The sequence below is a fragment of the Scylla paramamosain genome, chromosome 41, assembly GCF_035594125.1.
Source record: "Scylla paramamosain isolate STU-SP2022 chromosome 41, ASM3559412v1, whole genome shotgun sequence".
NCBI lineage: Eukaryota > Metazoa > Arthropoda > Malacostraca > Decapoda > Portunidae > Scylla > Scylla paramamosain.
Window position 1 is genome coordinate 9,588,924 of NC_087191.1, and position 23,043 is coordinate 9,611,966.

The following is a 23,043-nucleotide window of genomic DNA, read 5'->3' on the forward strand; positions in this document are numbered from 1 at the left end:
CACAAGGCATACGTGGCCAACAACAACAACAACAACAACAACAACAACAACAACAACAACAACAACAACAACAACAACAACAACAACAACAACAACAACAACAACAACAACAACAACAACAACAACAACAACAACAACAACAACAACAACAACAACAACAACAACAACAACAACAACAACAACAACAACAACAACAACAACAACAACAACAACAACAACAACAACAACAACAACAACAACAACAACAACAACAACAACAACAACAACAACAACAACAACAACAACAACAACAACAACAACAACAACAACAACAACAACAACAACAACAACAACAACAACAACAACAACAACAACAACAACAACAACAACAACAACAACAACAACAACAACAACAACAACAACAACAACAACAACAACAACAACAACAACAACAACAACAACAACAACAACAACAACAACAACAACAACAACAACAACAACAACAACAACAACAACAACAACAACAACAACAACAACAACAACGCAGCATAAAAGCCCTCGATGAAAAAAAAAAAAACACATCACAGACAACCTTGAAATGACAACAGAAAATGGGTAGTTGGGGCAAGAAGGACACAGCGTGGGACTCAATCAGGGATAGCCAACCTTGACTGCCTCTTGTACCGAAGTGTTTTGCTGGGATCTTTTGAGTGAGGATGCTACCAGTTTTGTGTTGGTAACTGTGATTTTAGCTGCCTTGGTACGCTTTAGACAGACAGACAGATGGAAAAGCAGATAGACTGACAGAAAGATACAGACAGATGGACAGAGAGATTTTATAGACAGAAAGACAGTCAGATGAATAGAAAGACAAAAATTGAAAAATAGAAATGCACAGATGGAAAGAGACAGACAGATAGATGAATAGACAGAGACAAAGGAGATAGACAAATAAATAAAAGCAGATGGATGATAAGACAAACAAAACACAAAAAGACAGATAGACAGAGAGACAGATGAATAGACAGACAGACAGACAGACGCATAGACAAACAAAACAGAGACAAATGGAAACAGACAGACAGACAGACAGACAGGGTTTGGGGAATACAAAATCTTTCAAAACTATAGTTAATCCATTACGTGGCGAAGTAAAGGCAGGCAGTAAGAGAGAGAGAGAGAGAGAGCGGGAAGAGTTACCGAAAGCATCGACTAAGCATTAACTCTCGTCTTCGGATGATAACAAGTACTGGAATAATTCAAAGCCAAAAAAACATAGAAACAAACATCTAGAGCATTGTGAACCTAAAAGATGGTGAATAACACGCACTGGGGCATTGTGAGACAGATACGAGTACTGTGAACCTGAAAAACGATGAATAACAAGCATTTGAAGCATTGTGAAGCTGAACAAGACGCAGTGGACCATTGTGAAAGTGAAACGCGATGAATAATTACAGAACAATGATGTGGGGATGAAACATAATCCGCAAGGAAGGAGGAGGAAGAGGAAGAGGAAGAGGAAGGACGAAGGAATAAAGGCGGAGGAGGAGGAAGAAGGAGTAGAAGGAAGGAAGGAAGTAGGAAGGAGAAAAAGGGAGGAGAGAGAGAGAGAGAGAGAGAGAGAGAGAGAGAGAGAGAGAGAGAGAGAGAGAGAGAGAGAGAGAGAGAGAGAGAGAGAGAGAGAGAGAGAGAGAGAGAGAGAGAGAGAGAGGTGCTTAGGAGAAATAATGAGGCGGTATCTAAACGAGGGAGTGAAGGAAAAAGGGGAAAAGGAAGGGTGGAATAAAATAGGAGAAGTGGGAGAGGAAAGGTTAAAAGGTGGAAGGAAAAAGGGGAGATAAAGGTTAGGAGATGGAATGATAAAGGACAAATGAGAATAAAGCAGAGAGAGAGAGAGAGAGAGAGAGAGAGAGAGAGAGAGAGAGAGAGAGAGAGAGAGAGAGAGAGAGAGAGAGAGAGAGAGAGAGAGAGAGAGAGAGAGAGAGTCATAAGCCGTCAGGGAGTCTTAACTAAACCTATCAGGAAAATTTTATCCCCTCCCTCTCCCTCCCTCTCTCTCTCTCTCTCTCTCTCTCTCTCTCTCTCTCTCTCTCTCTCTCTCTCTCTCTCTCTCTCTCTCTCTCTCTCTCCTTCTGACAGCTATCTGGTGGTGGTAGTAGTAGTAGTAGTAGTAGTAGTAGTAGTAGTAGTAGTAGTAGTAGTAGTAGTAGTAGAAGAGATGGAGGAGGAGGAAGTAGTAGTAGTAGTAGTAGTGGTGGTGGTGGTGGTGGTGGTGGTGGTGGTGGTGGTGGTGGTGGTGGTGGTATCGTAATATCAGCATGAAATAGCCCTCGCCAATTGTCCTAGCGGTGCAGTGGCTAGCACGTCTGGCTACAAATCAATGGCCCCAGTTCGAAGCCAGTCTAGGGCAGTCGGCGCACAAATCACCCACCTGTTCATTCTTTTCTTCCGCTTCCTTGATAAATAGACACCTAACTCGACTGAACCTAACATATAACCTGACAACATAACATAACCTAACCTAACCTAACCTAACCCTGCCCAACCTAACTTAACCTAACCTAACTTAACCTAACCTAACATAACCAAACTTAACCTTACCCAACCTAACCTAACCTAACCTAACCTAACATAACCAAACTTAACCTTGCCCAACCTAACTTAACCTAACCTAACCTAACCTAACCTAACCAAACTTAACCTTGCCCAACCTAACTTAACCTAACCTAACCTAACTTAACCTAACCTAACATAACCAAACTTAACCTTACCCAACCTAACTTAACCTAACCTAACCTAACCTAACATAACCAAACTTAACCTTGCCCAACCTAACTTAACCTAACCTGACTTAACCTAGCCTAACCTAACTTAACCTTGCCACCCTAACTTAACCTGACTTAACCTAACCTAATCAAACTTAACCTTACCCAACCTAACTTAACCTAACCTGACTTAGCCTAACCTAATCGAACCTCACTCAACCTAAAAAAGAATAAGAACATAAAATAAGGGAAACTGCAAGAGGCAATCAGGCCTACACGTGGCAGTCATCATCATCATCTTGCGCCGTTTTCCTGGAGTGAGGGGTTGGCGCCATGCACGAGGCTCCTCCAGTTGTTTGTGTCCCTTGAATCTTCCTGTGACTCCCATCATTTGCAGTTCTATCGCAGTTCCATCCCTTCATATCACTCAGTCTTCCCCTTGATCTCGTTCCTTCAGCTGGTGTTCTGACGCATTATCCTCATCAATAAACGTGTCTAATCTTCCATCATCCACCAAAGACCAGTAAGGAGATGAGCGTCGAGCCAAGTGCAACTACAGCTCAAGCTCGAAATAGATTTAGAAAAGAGATAGGAAGGAGTTAGTTCTCAAATAGTACGGTAGATGAATGGATGTAAAAAGGGTGACGTAAGCAAAATTCTCAGGATCAGCAATCAGGATAGAACAAGAAGAAATGAGTTCAAGCTTGAAAAAAAAATAAGAAAAGAGATAGGAAGGAATTGGTTCTCAGATACTATGATAGATGAACAGAATGGACTTGGTAATCAGGTTGTTAATGCTGAGTTATTAGAGAGCTTTAAGAGATGATTAGATAAATGAATGGATGGGAATGATAGATGGAAGCAGCTAGGTATTTTAATTAAAGGGACTGCCACGTGTAGGCCTAATGGTTTCCTGCAACTTCCCTAATCTTATTTTGTTATAGCATACACTCCTAAGTTTATGCAGCAGTGTCCTACCCACCAGACAAAGCAGGAAGGAACTGAAGGCTTTATTTTACCATTATTACTTTGGGTTCACACGTGTCACCAGCTCGGGTCATCCTCATAGTGGACATCTCAAACCCTTCCTTTGCTACAATTACCTGTGTCCTCGTTTCATTGCACACTGGACCGTTTCGAAATGACCGTGATTAATTTTCTGTAATTAATCTGTAGCTGAGTAGAGTGATTACTGTAATATTCATAAAAAAAAAATCATTGTTTCATTACAGCCGCCAATCTCTCTGTGTGTGTGTGTGTGTGTGTGTGTGTGTGTGTGTGTGTGTGTGTGTGTGTGTGTGTGTGTGTGTGTGTGTGTGTGTGTGTGTGTGTGTGTGTGTGTGTGTGTGTGTGTGTGTGTGTGTGTGTGTGTGTGTGTGTGTGTGTGTGTGTGTGTGTGTGTGTGTGTGTGTGTGTGTGTGTGTGTGTGTATCAAGCATGTCATTACTTTGGTCAGTTTTATGAAATGATTTACTCTCACCAAAACTATTTTCAAAGACCACTGAGATGATTAACCGGGTTCTTAAGAGTCTTTTTCCTATTAACAAAGTAGAAATCTTGTTAATCTGTCCCTAGAGCCCTAAAAACACCCTTAAAAACTCGTATAACTTCAAATAAAGCCTTCTGAAAGTAGTGGAGGAAGCTACAATCACTGTTACCAACACAGAACTGAAAACATCTCAACTTTAAAAGGTTACAGAATACTGCATTACAAGTGGCAGGGCGAGGCTGACCACCCGATTCCCTCCAAGCTGTGTCTTTTTCCTCCTTCTATGCCCATTTTCTATTGTCATTTTAGGGGGGACTGATATTTTCTTCCATCAAGGGCTTTTATGCAGCGTTGTTGTTGTTATTGTTATTGTTGTTGTTATTGTTGGCTATGAATGCTTAATGGTTTCTGAAGTACGTACTGTGAATTAGGTTAGGTTAAATTTTGTTTTTTTTAAGGTAATTTTCACGTGTAGTTGTAAATGTAGCGACAAAATTCTCTATCTGTTGTTTTTTTTTTCGATTTTTTTTTTTACTGGCAGACAATATAACCTAACAGAAAAAAAAAATGAAAAGAGAGAAAAAAAGGATAAAAAACAAAAAAATAAAGCAGAAGCACAAATTAGCCCAGTTTTATGAAGGGTTATTTTCCGGCGAAATATTTCCTCAAGGTAATGAATGTAGTGGTAAACTTTTTAATTTTTTCCCTTTTATTTTAGTGACAGTTTTATTTCCTTCGTGGCTTTTTCTGACATACCATTTATCTCTTGCCTCCCGGTGGATATATACACTCTCTCTCTCTCTCTCTCTCTCTCTCTCTCTCTCTCTCTCTCTCTCTCTCTCTCTCTCTCTCTCTCTCTCTCTCTCTCAAGGTACTGCTTCGTGGGAAGATTGTGAGAAAATAGTTTCCTGCCATTACGAAAGAATGAGAAGGAGAGAGAGAGAGAGAGAGAGAGAGAGAGAGAGAGAGAGAGAGAGAGAGAGAGAGAGAGAGAGAGAGAGAGAGAGAGAGAGAGAGAGAGAGAGTCACTGGTTATGGAAAAAAATCCTATAGGAAAGTCTCTCTCTCTCTCTCTCTCTCTCTCTCTCTCTCTCTCTCTCTCTCTCTCTCTCTCTCTCTCTCTCTCTCTCTCTCTCTTTCCGCCTCGTAACTCCAGCAACTTCTCACATTATGAAATCTTAGCCGTTCATGAGTGGAGAGAAAGAGAGAGAGAGAGAGAGAAAGGAGGAAGCAACATTATTATTACTCCTCCTCCTCCTCCTCCTCCTCCTCCTCCTCCTATTATTATTATTATATTACAGATGCATTTCAAGTGAAAGGAACGAATATCAATTATAAAAATATTAGCATTTGATTAAAGAGAAGATGGTTTTGTAATAATAGACTCAGAAATGAATAGGAGAATTGAGAGACAAATAGAGATGATAATAGGGGAGGTAATAAAGTGAGAGGATAATTGAGATAATAGATAAAGATAATAGGGATGAAAATAGGAAATTACACGAGATATAGAAGAATGAAGAGGGTAAAATACAGACGATGGCGTAGATAATGAGGTGGAACGATAAGATGATAGAAAAGAAGAGAGGAAATAATTAAGTAATTGAAAGTATAATAGGTGAAATAATAGATAAAAAGCAAATGAATGAAACAATGTAACAAAAGAAGGAAAAGAAAGAAAAAAAGCACAACAACAACAACAACAACAACAACAACAACAACAACAACAACAACCACAACATCAACATCAACATCATCAACATCATCAACATCAACAACAACAACAACAACAACAACAACAACAACAACAACAACAACAACGAAACCAAATAACCAAGACAAGTAGCGAGGAAAAGAAAAAGAAAGACAAAAAAAATAGTTAAAAATTAAAGAAACAAAAAAAGGAAAGTACGAGGGAAAAGGCAAACAAATGCTGTACCTTCTAAAAAAAAAAAAAAAAAAAAAAAAAAAAAACCTGTCTTGGTAGTTTCCTTCTTCCCTCCTTTCCTTTTTTTCATGTATTTTTCTGAGCGTACCAGGAAGCTAATGAAGGTGTGAATCTGTAATGCCAGTCTAAGGGAGGAAGGTGAAGGGAGATTTATTCATGAATGTTACACAAGGAGGAAGTGGCGGAGCTAGGAGAGTGAAGGAATGTTTGACTGTATGAGTGATGAGTGTATGACTGACAGAAAAAAAAAGTACGGTATTCTTGACTATGACTGACTGTGTGAGTTTTAAATGACTGATTGTGTTGATCATATATTATTGACGGATTGTGTATGTGACTGATTGACTGATTGAATGTATGCCTGACAATGCAACTGACTGACTGATTGGATGAACGTAAAGCTAAGTATCTGAGTGGGTGGATTGTCTGTTTTCAGTAAGGGTTATCAATCATACCAGCTGAATGGTTTTAATGTTCGTCCCCTAATTCGGCATCATTACTGTGAAGAAATGAGACAGATAGACAGACAGACAAAGTATTCTCATTATTATGCATAGATGTCTTTACTCACTTCCAAACTTGACTTGCCTTTTTTCTTTAGTATCCTTCCCTCTTATGTGGAAACAGATAGCGGGCCTTTTTTTCCTGTATTTGTTTTTTGCCCTTTGGTCTTCCTCTCTTGTGAACTGGAAAGAAAAACAAAGAATATCAGTACACCTACGGAAATAAATCTTCTTTTTTCTTTTTGTTTCATTTTTTACTTTCTTTTTTGCGCTTTTTTTTTTATTTATTTTCTTTACAGAAAGATAAATAAATTTGCTAATCTCCTTCATACGTAAGAAAAGGTTAGGTTATGTTAGGTTAGGTCAATTTTTTTTAGGATAGGTTACGTTAGGGAAAGGTGCAGTGCAAGTTTAGAGTGTTATCTTGCAAGACACATTGTAACGGCACAGTGCGTGATACGAGTAGAGCCGTCATGACATTCCAGTCCCTGTACATGTGGCTTGCTCTATCGTCACGCAGGGAGACTCACATACGGGAAAATAGAGGAAAAGGTACTGAGTGACACTGAGGCTGCTATTCAAACAATCTTATTTTCCATACACAGCACCAAAAGGGCCATCTAATACAGGGAGATTCAGAATAATGTTTTTTTTTATTTGTATTTTTGCATTAAGGAGTCCCGTTTCCAAAAATTGAAAGAGAAGATAACACCCTGAGTTCAACAAAAGCCTTGATAGCAAGTTTTTTTTTTTTTTAAGCCATGGGAAATAAGAGAAGCAGAAACAGGTAGAGAGTTTCAGTAATCACACGTGAAAGGAATGAAAGAGTGAAGACACTGATTAACTCTTCCATAAATGAGACGAACAGAATAATGATGATAATGAGTAGGAAGTCTTGTGCAGCTCAGCCACGGGAGGAGGAAAGCATGCCGTTAAAAGAGCAAAGAATAAAACGAAGAATGCAGTTAATAAGTCCAGAAGAGCAGCGACTGAAATAGAAAGTCTTGTGCAGCGGGAAAAATACAGGTAAGTCCAGAAGAGCAGTGACTGAAATAGAAAGTCTTGTGCAGCGAGGCCACGGGAGATGAGAAATATGCCATAAGTTCAAAAGAGCAAGACTGTGTTGCGTCCCTAAATTTCTAAAACTGGCACTCGTGGGTTCAAGGGAAGGTGTTTAAGGTTTCATAAACTTTACTTAATTTGCATACATGTATTTACTCACACGATCATATGCAACTTACACGCGTTTCCCTGAACCGTTAACTGCTTGTCTTACGCGCAACTCAGTTTTTTTTTTTTTTCTTATAGTTTTGTTGCCCTTGGCTGTTGTCCCTCCTATGTAAAAAAAAATAATAATAAAATAAAGCGGAAAGTTTTGTGCAGCGAGGTCACAGAAGAGAAGCAATCATTAAGTTCATAAAAGCACTGACTAAAACAGAAGGCCTTGCACGGAGAAGCCAAATGAGGAGAACATGCAATTACGTAAAAGTCGCTGGGGTCAAGAGGTAATGTGATGCAGAGGCAGCCTTCACACCACTCCATCACAGACACGGCGCCAGACACACTCCATCTCACGCTCCAGTCACACAACACACGCCGCCTCCCTCGCTCCAGCCACCGCCAGATGATTATGCTAATGCTCTCGTTAATATGCAAATGAAATCACCCAAAAATCCAATTCGCTTCATGAATTTAAGGGAATGAAAAACAACGAAAAAAAAAAGAGGGATGAAAAATTATATGAGATCTATTTTCTTCTTTCTATTTCTGTTTTTGTTTGTTTGTTTTTCCATTTCGTACTGACTCCGAGTTAGTTAGTTAGTTTGTTTATTTGTTTGTTTGGTCCTTTGCTTCCTTGTATGTTTTATGTATGTTTTTTAAAATGGACAAGTTTTTTTTTTTTTATTAATGATTTGTATGCTTTGTATGCTCATATCTTATTTTTTTTTATTCACTCCACGCTCTTCCTTTTTTTTTACTTTGAAATTATAATATCTTCGTTTTCCTTTGTTTATTTTATTATTCGCTCGTTCTCATGACAAACTCCCATTTAATTATTTCGGGAGGGCAATATTACACACACACACACACACACACACACACACACACACACACACACACACACACACACACACACACACACACACACACACACACACACACACACACACACACACCGTTGCTCAGTGTCTCAAGTTGCGTTTCGAGACAATTAATGAAGCTTCGCCTCGCTGATTGATTACGTGACATGCGTTTGCCCAACTTGGCGAGGAGGAGGAGAAAGATGAGGAGGAGGAGGAGGAGGAGGAGGAGGAGGAGGAGGAGGAGGAGGAGGAGGAGGAGGAGGGTGCTGCTTGGTAAGAAGAAAAGGATGAAGGCAAAGAAAATGAAGATAATAAAAGAAGAAGAAGAAAAAGAAGAAGAAGGAGAAGAAGGAGAAGGAGAAGAAGAAGAAGAAGAAGAAGAAGAACAACAACAACAACAACAACAACAACAACAACAACAACAACAACAACAACAATGAAAAAATGAAAAGAAAAAATTATGACAATGACAATATGAAATTATAAAAGTTAAAATAAGAAGAAAACAACTGAGAGAGAGAGAGAGAGAGAGAGAGAGAGAGAGAGAGAGAGAGAGAGAGAGAGAGAGAGAGAGAGAGAGAGAGAGAGAGAGAGAGAGAGAGAGAGCGTACCCCGAGGACAAACATAAACTCTCATTAAAAGAGAGAGAGAGAGAGAGAGAGAGAGAGAGAGAGAGAGAGAGAGAGAGAGAGAGAGAGAGAGAGAGAGAGAGAGAGAGAGAGAGAGAGAGAGAGAGAGAGAGAGAGAGAGAGAGAGAGAGAGAGAGAGAGAGAGAGAATAAAGTCAATAGACACAAGGATTCAAGTGAGAGTTGGAGCAAATAAAGAGAGAGAGGAAAGGAAACAAGCAAAGAATTAAACAAGTCAGACTCCGAGATCCAAATTGCTTCTCCTTTTTTCCTATTTATTTTTTTCGAGTGTGTTTGGTCAAGGAGGAAAAATGGAGTTAAAAAGGTCAAGTTAACGAGGTGTTGTGTAAGTGTGTGTGTGTGTGTGTGTGTGTGTGTGTGTGTGTGTGTGTGTGTGTGTGTGTGTGTGTGTGTGTGTGTGTGTGTGTGTGTGTGTGTGTGTGTGTGTGTGTGTGTGTGTGTGTGTGTGTGTGTGTGTGTGTGTGTGTGTGTGTGAGTGTGTGTGTGAATCCAATTTTTTTTTCCAGTAACCATAATTGCAGGTAAGGAAAATAATTATATGTATTGCTAAAAAAAAATATCAGGTAAAACTGAAATGAAAATAGTAAAAAATGTAATATAGAAACACGAAACAAAAAAAAACGATGTGCATTCAAAAAAAAATCATAACTAAATAAATGAAACAAAAATTAAGCAAAAAATTCAAGTTAAAATATATTCATTCATAACTATAAAAAGATATAAAAAAAAATAAATAAATAATGTGTGCCATATTAAATTTGGTAACTGAGAGACAACCGAAGCTTCAGAAACTAATAATAAAGAAAGACAAAAGGAAAATGAGAAAACAAAAGAGCAGAAAACAGGAACGTAACTAGAAATGAAACAAAGGAAGTGAGGAGGCGAGACGTAATTGAGGAGGAGGAGGAGGAGGAGGAGGAGGAGGAGGAGGAGGAGGAGGAGGAGTGGGAGGAGGAGGAAAGAAAAAGGAGGAGGAAAAGGAGGAGGAAGAAAAGAAATAAAAAATGGAAAAAACAAAATGAAAAAAACAAGAAATCTAAAACTTCCCAAGAATGATAATTCAAGTAAAGTTTATGAAAAAAAAAAAAGGTGAACGAGAGCCACAAAGATAAGTAACGGATGAAACTCAAAATAGAAAAAGGAAAAGAAAAGCAACGAATACAAAAAGCAATAACGATTCCACAGAAAGCACTGAAAAAAACTAAGAAAAAACACCCAAAAAGAAGAAAAAAAATCGAAGAAAGAAAAATGAGAAAAGTGACGAATAAAAAATATATGCAGTGTTCTAGAAACAAAAAAATTCACTTCACTGAGAAAAAAAAATACTTGGAATTAAAAAAGAAATCAATGCACAAATAATAAAAAAAAGTAAAAATGAAAAAGATTGTAAAAAAGATAAATGCTTCAAATTAGAATAGTTTTACCAGAACAAAAAAAAATAAGAAAAAAAGAAAAAACCTCTGAAGTTGAAAGTACCCAATTAAGATATAAACAATAAAGGAAATAGAAAAAATATCGATAAATAGCAATAAAAAAAAATCGGAAAAATGAAAAAATACCAAAATAAGGCAAAAATAAATAGAAAAAGTAAAATGTTAAAAGAGAAGAGTTCAAAAATAAGAAGAAAAAAACATTTCAAAAAATAAAACGGAAGAGAAAAAAATAAATAAGTAAACATAGAGGAAAAACAAAACCACGAAAAAGCTCCCGAATAAAAGAAAAATAAAGAACCAGAAAATTACAGATGAAGAAAAAAATATGAATAAGCAGATTAGAAAAAAAAAAGTCGATAAATAACAACACACAAAAAACTGGAAAAAAAGAAAGAAAACACCTGACAAAAACTGAAAAATCGAGAAGAAAGTGATCCAAAAGTAAGATAATCCCCACTGAAGTATGTAAACTATTATAATAGAAAAAAAAATCGACCAGTAGAGAGGAAGAGAAAATGAAAAAGAAAATCGAGAATGAGCCAACAAGTAAGAAATTCCTGGGCTGAAGGGCAAACAATAAATAATAAAGAATAAAAGAAAATGAGAATAATGAACAGAAGAATAGAACATTAGAAAAAAAAACTAAACTACAGTAAATTAGAATAAACAACAGATAAAAATAAAAAGAAAAAAGGTGAAAAAAGGACTGCAATGTAAAACGAAAAAAATAATCAGAAGAATGAACAAAAGAAAAAAAAGTGAAATGAACAATAGAAAAAAAAAGTGAAAAGAGCCAAGTAAGTAAACTATGACCCGGAAGGACAAAAAGAACAAACAATAGATACCAAGAAAATAATACAAGACTGAAAAAAAATAAAATAAAATAAGAATCAAGCGTAAGAAAAAAAAAACTATACCCTATAAAAAAAAAATAAGGATAAACAACAGATGACAACAACCAAACGAAAAAATAAATAACCTAAAAAAGGCCATGAAAATATGAAAACAATAACAAATGACGACAAAAAAAAAATAGACATCACACACAAAAAAAGAGACAAAAAACCTCCGAATTAGGAAATCTCTGACCCAGGAGGACTGAAGAACAGAAACCAAAGGGAAAAACGCCAAAACAATACAAAAAAAGGGCAGAAAAGTAAGAAAACCTTGACCTGGATGGCCTGCCGTTCACCTCGAAGAGAGAGAGAGAGAGAGAAAGAGCTCGACCCCAAAGAATGTAAATATCGCCTAACACTCTCTTCCCCAAAACTGATTTTCCACTCGATGGTTCTCTAAAGGAAACTGAACCGAATTTGCACCACACCGGCGAACCGAGCGTGTGAGTGTCGAATTATCTAAGCGGGATGCTGCGCTAAGCTTCGGGAACCGCGGCGAACCAGTGTGTTATTTTTATTCCCCCTCCTTGTCCTCCTCCTCCTCCTTCTCGCCTTCCCTTCTCGCAGCCTGGCCGGAGGAAGGGAAGGAAGGCAGGAGAGGGCAGTGGGAAGTGTCTCTTTTGTTTGGTGTAATGGTGGTGGTGGTGGTGGTGGTGGTGGTGGTGGTTGTGATGGTTTGAGTTTTACCCTCGTAGGTCCATTGGTCTTAAGTCTAATGGTTGTGGTGGTGGTGATAGTAGTAGTAGTAGTAGTAGTAGTAGTAGTAGTAGTAGTAGTAGTAGTAGTAGTAGTAGTAGTAGTAGTAGTAGTAGTAAGGTAAAATGGTGACGCTGTGAGGAATAATTATGCATAACATTAATTATGACTGTAATTAACGAAGGGGAGGGAAAAGTCATGATGATGATGATGATGATGATGATGATGATGATGGTGATGATGATGATGATGATGATGATAAAAAGAAAAAGAAAAAGAAAAAAAGGAAAAATATAAAAAGAACTAAAAAATATCAAGAAACTAAGTTATACAAAGAAAGAAAAAAACGAGAAAAAAATAATAAATAAAAAATAACCACAAAATAGAAAAGCATGACCAAACAAACTTACAAACGCAAAACAAAACAAAAACAAAAACGAAACAAACATCAATGAAAAAAAACAAAAATAAAATAAAACAAAAATTTCTTTTAACCTACGGAAGTGCAAGGGACGAAATAAACCCAAACACGTGAGAACCAATCAAAATAGGGGAACGGGAGCGTGAGAGATTCTAATTGGCTGGAAAAAGAAACTGCTAGAGAAAACGGAGGACTCGGGAATCAGCTCTCATTAGGGGAACTTATTTTTTTTTCTTTTTTATAGTTTATTGGAAAGGAAGGAGGGAGGAAAGGTAAGGAGAGGAGGGAGGAAGGGGAGAGGAATGAGGGAGGGAAGGAAGATGATTGGAAGAGATAAGGAGGTAACGTAAGGAGAGAGAGAGAGAGAGAGAGAGAGAGAGAGAGAGAGAGAGAGAGAGAGAGAGAGAGAGAGAGAGAGAGAGAGAGAGAGAGAGAGAGAGAGAGAGAGAGAGAGAGAGAGAGAGAGAGAATCAATAAACAAATAAACTAATGAAAAACGAAAACAGAAAACAAAAACATGAAAAAATACACTGAAAATATAATATAAATAAGAAAACCGGAAAGAGAGAGAGAGAGAGAGAGAGAGAGAGAGAGAGAGAGAGAGAGAGAGAGAGAGAGAGAGAGAGAGAGAGAGAGAGAGAGAGCATAGAAAATCAAATGTACCAAAACGATCTCCCTTGACGAAGAGAGACACTCATTTCTCTCACTTCTTATCACGCTCCCTCTCTCTCTCTCTCTCTCTCCCTCTTCCCTCCCTTCCTGTCAGTTCCCTCCCCTCTTTATCATTTTACTCCCCTGTTCATCTTCTCCCCTCTTCTCTTCTTTATTCTCCACGCCTCTTCCTTTCTTCATTCCTTTTCCTTCTCTTCACTTCTATTATTCTCCTCTCTACATTTTTCTTTTTTTTCCTTTATTCTTCTTTGCTCTTCCCTTCTTCTCCACTCTTCTTTCCCTCTTCTTCTTTCCCCTTCTAGATTCCTCCTGCTCCTCTCTTTATCTTCTTTGATCTTCTTCCCTTAAATATCCCCTCTTTATTCCTTCTTATTCTCCTCCCTCCTCTATCTCTCATTATCCTTCTCCCCTCTCCTCCTTCCTTCATCCTTATCTATCTTATCTTGCTCCCCTCTTCCTCTCTACCTCTAGACCTCCCTATTCCCCTTCTTTATCTTCCTGCTCCTTCTTCTTCTTCCCTTTCTTTACCTCCATGTCTCTTCCATTCCTCCTCCTTTATTCCCTTTTCTCATCTTTCTTCTTTCCCCTTTTCTCTCCCTCGTTTCCCCTTAACACATTGCTTTTCTCTCCCTCCTTTTCCCTCTACCTTCCTCCACGTACACCCCTTCCCTCTCCCCTGTACCTCCCTCCCCTTCTCTTATACACTTTCCTGTTCTCCCTCTCGTCCTCCCCTTTACTCTCTCCTCTCCTCCCCATTCCTACATGCTTCTCCCCTCCCTAATTCCCCTCTCCCTGTGTAACCTTTGTAATTCCTTCCCTATCTGTCACTCACCTGCTCTCCCTTTCCCCTCCCCTCCCCCATTCCTCCTACGTCTGTTTCCCTTTCTCGCTGACCGCAAAAAAAGGAAAAAAAAAGGAAAAAAAAAAGCTGATATCCTTCCACATGACAACTCGGGAGGTAGAAGGAGGGGGAAGGGGGTGTAAGGGGGAAGGGAGGGGGAGTGGGGAGAGGGAGTGGGGAGAGGGAGGAGAGGAAGGGAGAGAGGGATGAAAATGGGGTGCAGAATATTCTCTCTCTCTCTCTCTCTCTCTCTCTCTCTCTCTCTCTCTCTCTCTCTCTCTCTCTCTCTCTCTCTCTCTCTCTCTCTCTCTCTCTCTCTCTTTTTCAAATTTTCCTTCGTCTTTTTTCTTTCATAGTAAATGGCATTGTTTTTCTATTATTATGATTTTGTTGGTTTTCTTTACTTTCTTTAAATTAGTAGTAGTAGTAGTAGTAGTAGTAGTAGTAGTAGTAGTAGTAGTAGTAGTAGTAGTAGTAGTAGTAGTAGTAGTAGTAGTACTAACAATATCATCATTTTGGCATTTACTGCATTTTAATCTATTCATTTTATCCTTATTTTTTTTATTTATTTTTCTTTTGGTTTTCTTTTACATACAATTCAAACCCGTTTCCTTTCTTTTTCTCTTTATTTTCTTATACACCTGTCTTATTTACCTGTTTATTTATCTCTATTAAAATATTTTTCTTTTGGTTTTCTTTTATATACAATTCAAACCCGTTTCCTTTCTTTTTCTCTTTATTTTCTTATACACCTGTCTTATTTACCTATTTATTTATCTCTATTAAAATATTTTTCTTGATGTGTAGGCGTGACATATGCCTATCTATTTCTTAATGCAGAATATTGTGCCCGCGCGTACATACACATACAGACAGACAGACAGACAGACACACAGACACACACACACACACACACACACACACACACACACACACACACACACACACGACACAAAAAATAAACACGGAAGTCTCCCCTGAAGACTATTGTAACAGAAAACGAGAAATAGAAAATGCAATTACTCCTGAGAAAAAAAGAAAATGTAGTGATGATAATCTGCCCAGAGAGAGAGAGAGAGAGAGAGAGAGAGAGAGAGAGAGAGAGAGAGAGAGAGAGAGAGAGAGAGAGAGAGAGAGAGAGAGAGAGAGAGAGAGGCTTAAGTATCTTCTCAGAATTCTTTACGGTCGCTTCAAAACAAAAGAAAACGACATTCAAAAGAAAATGGGAGATAAGTAAGAGGAAGGAAGCTAGGAAAAAGAGGAAGAGGAGGAAGAAGAGAGGATAAGTGCAAGTAGGAAAGGAAAGAGGAGGAGGAGGAGGAGTTGGGAAACCGAGACAAAAGTTTATATACCTTGACCTAAGAGAGGAGGAGGAGGAGGAGGAGGAGGAGGAGGAGGAGGAGGAGGAGGAGGAGGAGGAGGAGGAAGGAATCGAGAGAGGCAACAACAGAGAAAGAGGAGAACGAGGATAAAGATGATGATGATGATGAGAGAGAGAGAGAGAGAGAGAGAGAGAGAGAGAGAGAGAGAGAGAGAGAGAGAGAGAGAGAGAGAGAGAGAGAGAGAGAGAGAGAGAGAGAGAGAGAGAGAGAGAGAGCAAAAAAAAATACATGAGGGTGGAAAAAAGCTTAATCTTCACAAAAACAAATAAAGAAAAAAACAAGGATTAAGAAAAACGGAGGAAGGGAAGAGAGGAAGGAAGGAAGGAGAGAGGAAGGAAAGGGAAAGAATGATTTGAAGTGGAGGAGGACGAAAGGAAGGAAAAAGGAAACGGAGAATAAGTAGAATTACGAGAAGGAGGAGGAGGAGGAGGAGGAGGAGGAGGAGGAGGAGGAGGAGGAGGAGGAGGAGGAGGAGGAGGAGGAGGAGGAGCAAAAATATAACTTAGGAGAGAGATCTTGAAAAAAAAAGTAAAAAAAAAACATACCAAACATACTTGAAATTTGGGAATAAGAGAATAAAAAAATAAATAAATAAATAAATACACAGGGAAAAATATATACACATGACGACTGTACCAGACCATGTACTCTATGTATGTATGTATGTATGTAAAAAAATAATAAGTGTGTGTACGTGTGTGTGTACGTGACAGTTTTTTACCCATTCATGTACGTGGCGTGTCTCTCGAATTTTGGAAAAGTGGGTTTCTGTTTTCTTCACTGAGGAAAAAAATTTTGTGTATTCAGCGTATTTTTTTTCCTTTTCTTTCATTTTTTTCCTTTTCGTTTCTGCTTTTTTTTTATTTTACATGAATTTGTGTTTTTTATGTGTGTGTTCTATATTTTCTTATTTTTATTACCTACTTTCTCTCTCTCTCTCTCTCTCTCTCTCTCTCTCTCTCTCTCTCTCTCTCTCTCTCTCTCTCTCTCTCTCTCTCTCTCTCTCTCTCTCTCTCTCTCTCTCTCTCTCTCTCTCTCTCTCTCTCTCTCTCTAATCCATCTCTCTCTCTAATCCATCAACACAGAACTTAGCATCACAAACAAAGCTTCGTAAATGCTCTTCCTCTGTTTCGCATCCTTCTGAGTGACTGTTGCAACGTAGCCAGCGGGATTGTCTGCAACAACAACAACAACAATGATGATGATGATGATGATATGAAGAAAAAGAAGAAAAGAATGAAAGAAACGAAAACACACAATAAAAAACGGAAATGGTTAAAAAAAAATTGAGATGAACAAACAAGAAAAAGAAAAATCAATACGATACACGAGAAAGTAAGTGAAAAAATATAGGAAAGCAAGAAAAATTATGATATACAAAAAAAAAATTTGAAAAAAAAATCAATAAAATAAATGCCAAGGATACTGTGTTGACCTGAACAATGTTGAAAACTGTACTTATCTTGAAATATCGCTGGACGCAAACACTTTTGAGTTGAAACGAGGCAATATTTTAAAAAAAGCAGAAGAGTTAGGAGTGAAACTTCGTCGCATTAAGGAACAAATTTTGAAGTGTTTCATTGCCTTGTCTGGATTACCTTAAACAATGGAAGTTATTAAAGTTTATAAGTGTTTTCGTGGTTCTGTTAATGCATGCTATTGGGGTTTTCAAGGATGTGTTCCTGATTCCATTCTACAGTTTAAAAGCTTCCATTTTTTTAAGTTTTATGTGTTCATTGAAAGTTATTATTTTTTTTTTCAAGTGTGTTGGAGTTTTCAAGTGTCTTTTCATATTACTTGTGATATTTTAATAGACTCGAGTGAAAATTATAACGATTTTCTTTGATGTTTTCACTATTTTGGTGGAAGTTTAACAAGGTATTGGCGTATTCAAGGAATTTTTATGAATTTAATGATAGTTTGCAAAGTTCTAGTACAGGAAAATTTCAAGCGTGTTTTCAAATTTTAGTGAAAGTATAACAGACACTAAATTGAGGGTTTTCATTGTTTTGTTGATGGCTAAACAAGGATTTTGTATCATCAAAGAGAAAACCACGCAAGTGAACCTGACTAATCATCTCTGTGACCTTTGAACAGAGTCCTGATGAGAGAACAAAGCATTTCAAAATACGAGAATGAACACAAACACGTCACAAACGCATCACAAACACACCCAAAAGAAAACGAAGACCAGAACCAAAACACGAAACATTTCCCAACACAAATTCAAACGAAAATAAAGGAAATAAAATGACACGATAAAATAAATAGAAAACGGGAGAAAAAGAGAAGAAAACGAAAAATAGTGGAATACACGTAGTCTGCAAGGAAAATGGAGATAACAATATGAAAATGTAGTGTTTTGAAGGTCACAACTTTAATATCCTTTGCTCTCTCTCTCTCTCTCTCTCTCTCTCTCTCTCTCTCTCTCTCTCTCTCTCTCTCTCTCTCTCTCTCTCTCTCTCTCGTACATAAATTCGTACACCTAATTCAAACGTGTATTTCTGTTCAAGTCAGGTTAGGTTAGGTTAGTTTGGGTAGGTTTAAATTAGGTTAGGTTAAGTTAGTCTCGGTAAGTTCAAATTAGATTAGGTTACAGTAGGTTACGTTAAGTTAGAAGTTAGTTAATTTGGGTAGGTTTAGGTTAGGTTAGATTAGGTAAAGTTAAGTTAGACTGGATTAGGTTAGATAAGTTTAGGTTAAGTTAGGTTAGGTTAGATTAGGTTAGGTTAGGTTAGGTTAGATAAGTTTAGGTTAGGTTAGGTTAGGTTAGGTTAGGTTAGATAAGTTTAGTTTAGGTTAGGTTAGGTTAGGTTAGATAAGTTTAGGTTAGGTTAAGTTAGATAAGTTTAGGTTAGGTTAGGTTAGGTTAGGTTAAGTTAGGTTAGGTTAGGTTAGGTTAGGTTAGGTTAGGTTAGATAAGTTTAGGTTAAGTTAGGTTAGGTAAAGCACAAAAATATTCCTCTACCAACAAGATTTACAAACAAAATGTGTAGAACTTAAATTCTCTCTCTCTCTCTCTCTCTCTCTCTCTCTCTCTCTCTCTCTCTCTCTCTCTCTCTCTCTCTCTCTCTCTCTCTCTCTCTCTCTCTGACCTTGTTAATAGCGATTCCTGTGTGTGTGTGTGTGTGTGTGTGTGTGTGTGTGTGTGTGTGTGTGTGTGTGTGTGTGTGTGTGTGTGTGTGTGTGTGTGTGTGTGTGTGTGTGTGTGTGTGTGTGTGTGTGTGTGTGTGTGTGCGCGGCGAGGGCTCGTGAGGACAATTACAGACAGACACAGACACACACACTCGTTGCAACACAATCCCCAGGGGCTTAAATTGCCGGAGAGAGAGAGAGAGAGAGAGAGAGAGAGAGAGAGAGAGAGAGAGAGAGAGAGAGATTGAAGCTTATGTCACCAAGAACTATTTATTAGCTACATAAGGATTCTCTCTCTCTCTCTCTCTCTCTCTCTCTCTCTCTCTCTCTCTCTCTCTCTCTCTCTCTCTCTCTCTCTCTCTCTCTCTCTCTCATTTTACAATACACATGTTACAATACACATGCAACGACTTATTTTTTATTTCTTCTTCTTCCTCCTCCTCCTCCTCCTCCTCCTCCTCCTCCTCCTCCTCCTCCCTTTCTTCTTCGTGATCCTCTTCCTTGTCCACCTATTCTTCTTTCACCTCTTCCTTCTCTTCCTCCTCCTCTTCTACATCCATCCACCACCAACACTGCCACCACCTTTCCTCCTCCTCCTCCTCCTCCTCCTCCTCCTCCTCCTCCTCCTCCTCCTCCTCCTCCTCCTCCTCCTCCTCCTCCAAGAATTTTCTCCATGCAAGCCAAACTTTTCGAGAATCTGAAGTGTTTTTCTTTCTATTTTGTTTGTTTGGTTATAGGTAAAGTGCCCTTGAGATCTTGACTCTCTCTCTCTCTCTCTCTCTCTCTCTCTCTCTCTCTCTCTCTCTCTCTCTCTCTCTCTCTCTCTGACCTTGTTTTACTTTTATTTGTGTATTTTATTTATTCATTTCCGCAGAGAGAGAGAGAGAGAGAGAGAGAGAGAGAGAGAGAGAGAGAGAGAGAGAGAGAGAGAGAGAGAGAGAGAGAGAGAGAGAGAGAGAGAGAGAGAGAGAGAGAGTAGCAGTGGAATGAGGGAGGAAGGGAACAAGTAATAAACTAAAAGGAAAAGAGGGAGAGAGAAATGAATGACGGAGGGAGGGAGGGAGGGAGGGAGGGAGGGAGGGAGGGAGGGAAGAAAGAAGGAAGGAAGGAAGGAAGGAAGGGAGGAAGAAAAAAGCAACGAAGGAATAGGAATGAAGAAAAGAGAAGTAAGAAAAAAGAAGGAAGGAAAGAACAAACGAAGGAAAGAAGGAAATAACGGATGAATGATAGAAGGAAGGAAGGAAGGATGGAAAAATGACAAAAAAAAGGAAAGAAGGAAGAAGTAAAGCAAGAAACGGTGGGAGGAAAGGAAGGAGGGAAAGAAGGAAGGAGTAAAGGAAGGAAGGAGGGAAGGAGGGAAGGAGGAAATGCTGAAACACTCTCACTTGCTAACCTTAGATGAACAATTAAAGTTACAATGCCAGGAATCAACCTCTCTCTCTCTCTCTCTCTCTCTCTCTCTCTCTCTCTCTCTCTCTCTCTCTCTCTCTCTCTCTCTCTCTCTCTCTCTCTCACTCTCTCTCTCAAAGTCAGTCTGGCAATGTTTCTGTATCTGACTGGCTGTCTTGATGTCTGTGTGTTTGTATGTACGTTTCTCTATTTCTGTTTCTCTATTTTGTATATTTTCTTTGTTAATATTCCTACTTGTTTCTGTTTCTATATATACATGTACGTATGTATGTATGTATGTATGTATGTATGTCTATATTCCTTCAAGTTTGTTTTTTGTATATACATTTCTCTGTGTTTATCTGTCTGTCTGTTTCTACCTGTCTTTTTCTCTATGTATTTATAGCTTTGCCCATCTCTGTATGTCTGTCTGCTTGTATGTATGTTTCTCTCTCTCTCTCTCTCTCTCTCTCTCTCTCTCTCTCTCTCTCTCTCTCTCTCTCTCTCTCTCTCTCTCTCTCTCTCTCTAGGAAATCTTTCTCTCCCTCCATCGTAAATTAACCTAATTATTCTCTGTTGACTTTCTCGCTTCCTCATATTTTCTTCCTCCACGCGGTAAAAAGGAAACAAGGTTAATAAATTATAATCATGCGTATATTCCTATGCCATATAAAAAGGACTACGTATTTTAACTTTTTTCTCACTCTTTTTCGCCTCTCACTTTTTGTTTCTACCAGGCGAGGCGAGATATTAATAATGAAATTCCCTGAAAATGATAATGAGATGAAGCCAGAAAATGCTCCAGGAAAATCAGAAGACGAATGTGAGAGAAAAAAAAATCTGTAAATTTCTGTACTAGATCAAATTATCTAGGGAAAAAAATGTAAGGTTCGTGCAATCAGAGAGAGAAAGAGAGAGAGAGAAAGATACCAAAAAAATAAATAAATAAATAGAAAGACAAACAAGCACAGACAAACATACATAAAATACAGAAAATTACAGAAAAAAAACACAGATACAGACAAACGAACAGAAAGACATAGAGGTCAAATCTTTAAACACTGTTACACACACACACACACACACACACACACACACACACACACACACACACACACCACTAGTATTTCTCCGCTATGTAAATTCAGCGTAATATTGACCTTACGTACAGCGCTGTATTTCCTGCTAATGGTTCTCGTACTGTATCGATAAACGAGGCGACATTACCACCAGCAAGTCCCAAACCAGAGAAGGCGCCCCGCTCCTTAAGAACTCAGACGGGTAAGACTCACGAGGAAAGAAGGGAAATCTATCATTTTGAATCTGTGGTAAAGATGGCTGGGTATGTTTTGTTCAGGCACTGCCACGTGTAGGCCTGGTGGCTTCTTGCAGTTACTCTTGTTTTTTTTTTTTTTTTTTTTTTTTTTTTTTTTTTTGGGGGGGGGGAGGGAGAGAGGGCAGTGGGTTGTTTTTGTGTGTGTTTTGTGTTGTTTTTTTGTGTTGTGTTGTGTTGTGTTGTGTGTTTTTAGTGTTTTGTGTTGTGTGTTTTTAGTGTTGTGTGTGTGTGTGTGTGTGTGTGTGAAGGGAAAGTGAAATGACAATAAAGCATAAATAACTCAGTACCTTTGTATCCATTTATGTATGTATGTATGTATGTATGTATCACTATGTATTTATGTATGTATTTATGATTGTATGCATGTATCTACTGATAAGGAAACGAGACATGAAAATGACAAAAAAATCTAAATCATTCAATATATATAAATATTTATATATGTATGCATGTATGTATGTATGTACAAATGTATGTATGTATGTATATGTATGTGTGTATGTATGTATGCACTGATGAAGAAATAAGAAATCATAGTAACAATAAAAGTTGAATAATTTAAAATCCCCAAGCGTTAATAAATATAATAATGTATGTATGTACTCGTATGTATGTATGTATGTATGTATGTATGTATGTATGTATGCAGAAACAAGAAATCAAAATAATAACAAAAGGTAAATAATTCAAAATATATGAGTGACTAAGTATGTTTGTATGTTTGTATGTATGAAGGTAGACAGGTAAGCAGTATGTTGTATTTTTTTTCCTTTTATTTTATTATTATTATTTTTTTTTTCATTAGGCACCCCCAACACGCAGCTTGGAGGCCGTAAAGTCTGGCAGGATCGTTCACAACTCCCTCAGCTGTTTATCAGGTCGGGAAAGGAACAAAATGGGTCATAACAACTTTTCGTGACCTGACTCCTCCGCTGACCTGACTGACCCGAGCCTTTATTTTGACCCCCGCTGCATTATGTTGCGTTCAGGCTCTTGTTTGGACTTCCTTGCCCTTTTTTCCTTTTCTTTTCTTTTTTTTTACGATTTTTTGTGGTATTTTTTGGTCAAACTACTAACACTATTACTACTACTACTACTACTACTACTACTACTACTACTACTAATCATAATAATAATAATAATAATGTCACATTGTTTCATTCAGTTCTATGCATTTCAACGTACAATTCCTACGTGCTCCATACGAGTCCTTATTTTCCCTGTCTCTTATTTCTCTTTTTCATTTCCCTCTTTATTTTCCTCGATCACTTCCTGGATTCTCTTCCTTACTATGCTTTAAATTTTTCCTGCATTTTTTTTTCTCTGCATTTTTTCCTGTTGATTTCCGAAACAATTCCATGCAATTTCTCTTTAAGTATAATCTATATTACCTTTACCTGTGTGTTAGGATGATTACAAGTC

General features: G+C 38.0%; 1 protein-coding gene across 14 annotated transcripts in view; it reads right to left on the reverse strand.

Annotated features, from left to right (window-relative positions):
* Positions 1-23,043, reverse strand: part of LOC135092941 (uncharacterized) — a 393,086-nt gene that overhangs the window by 315,858 nt on the left and 54,185 nt on the right. For 13 of the 14 annotated variants that reach the window (XR_010263124.1, XR_010263132.1, XR_010263131.1 and 10 more), the window contains one exon: positions 6,773-6,870. The gene's annotated coding sequence lies outside the window, so the exon portion shown is untranslated. Of the gene's footprint in view, positions 1-6,755; positions 6,871-23,043 lie in introns of all 14 variants that reach the window. The other variant, XR_010263128.1, reaches the window with a different exon arrangement.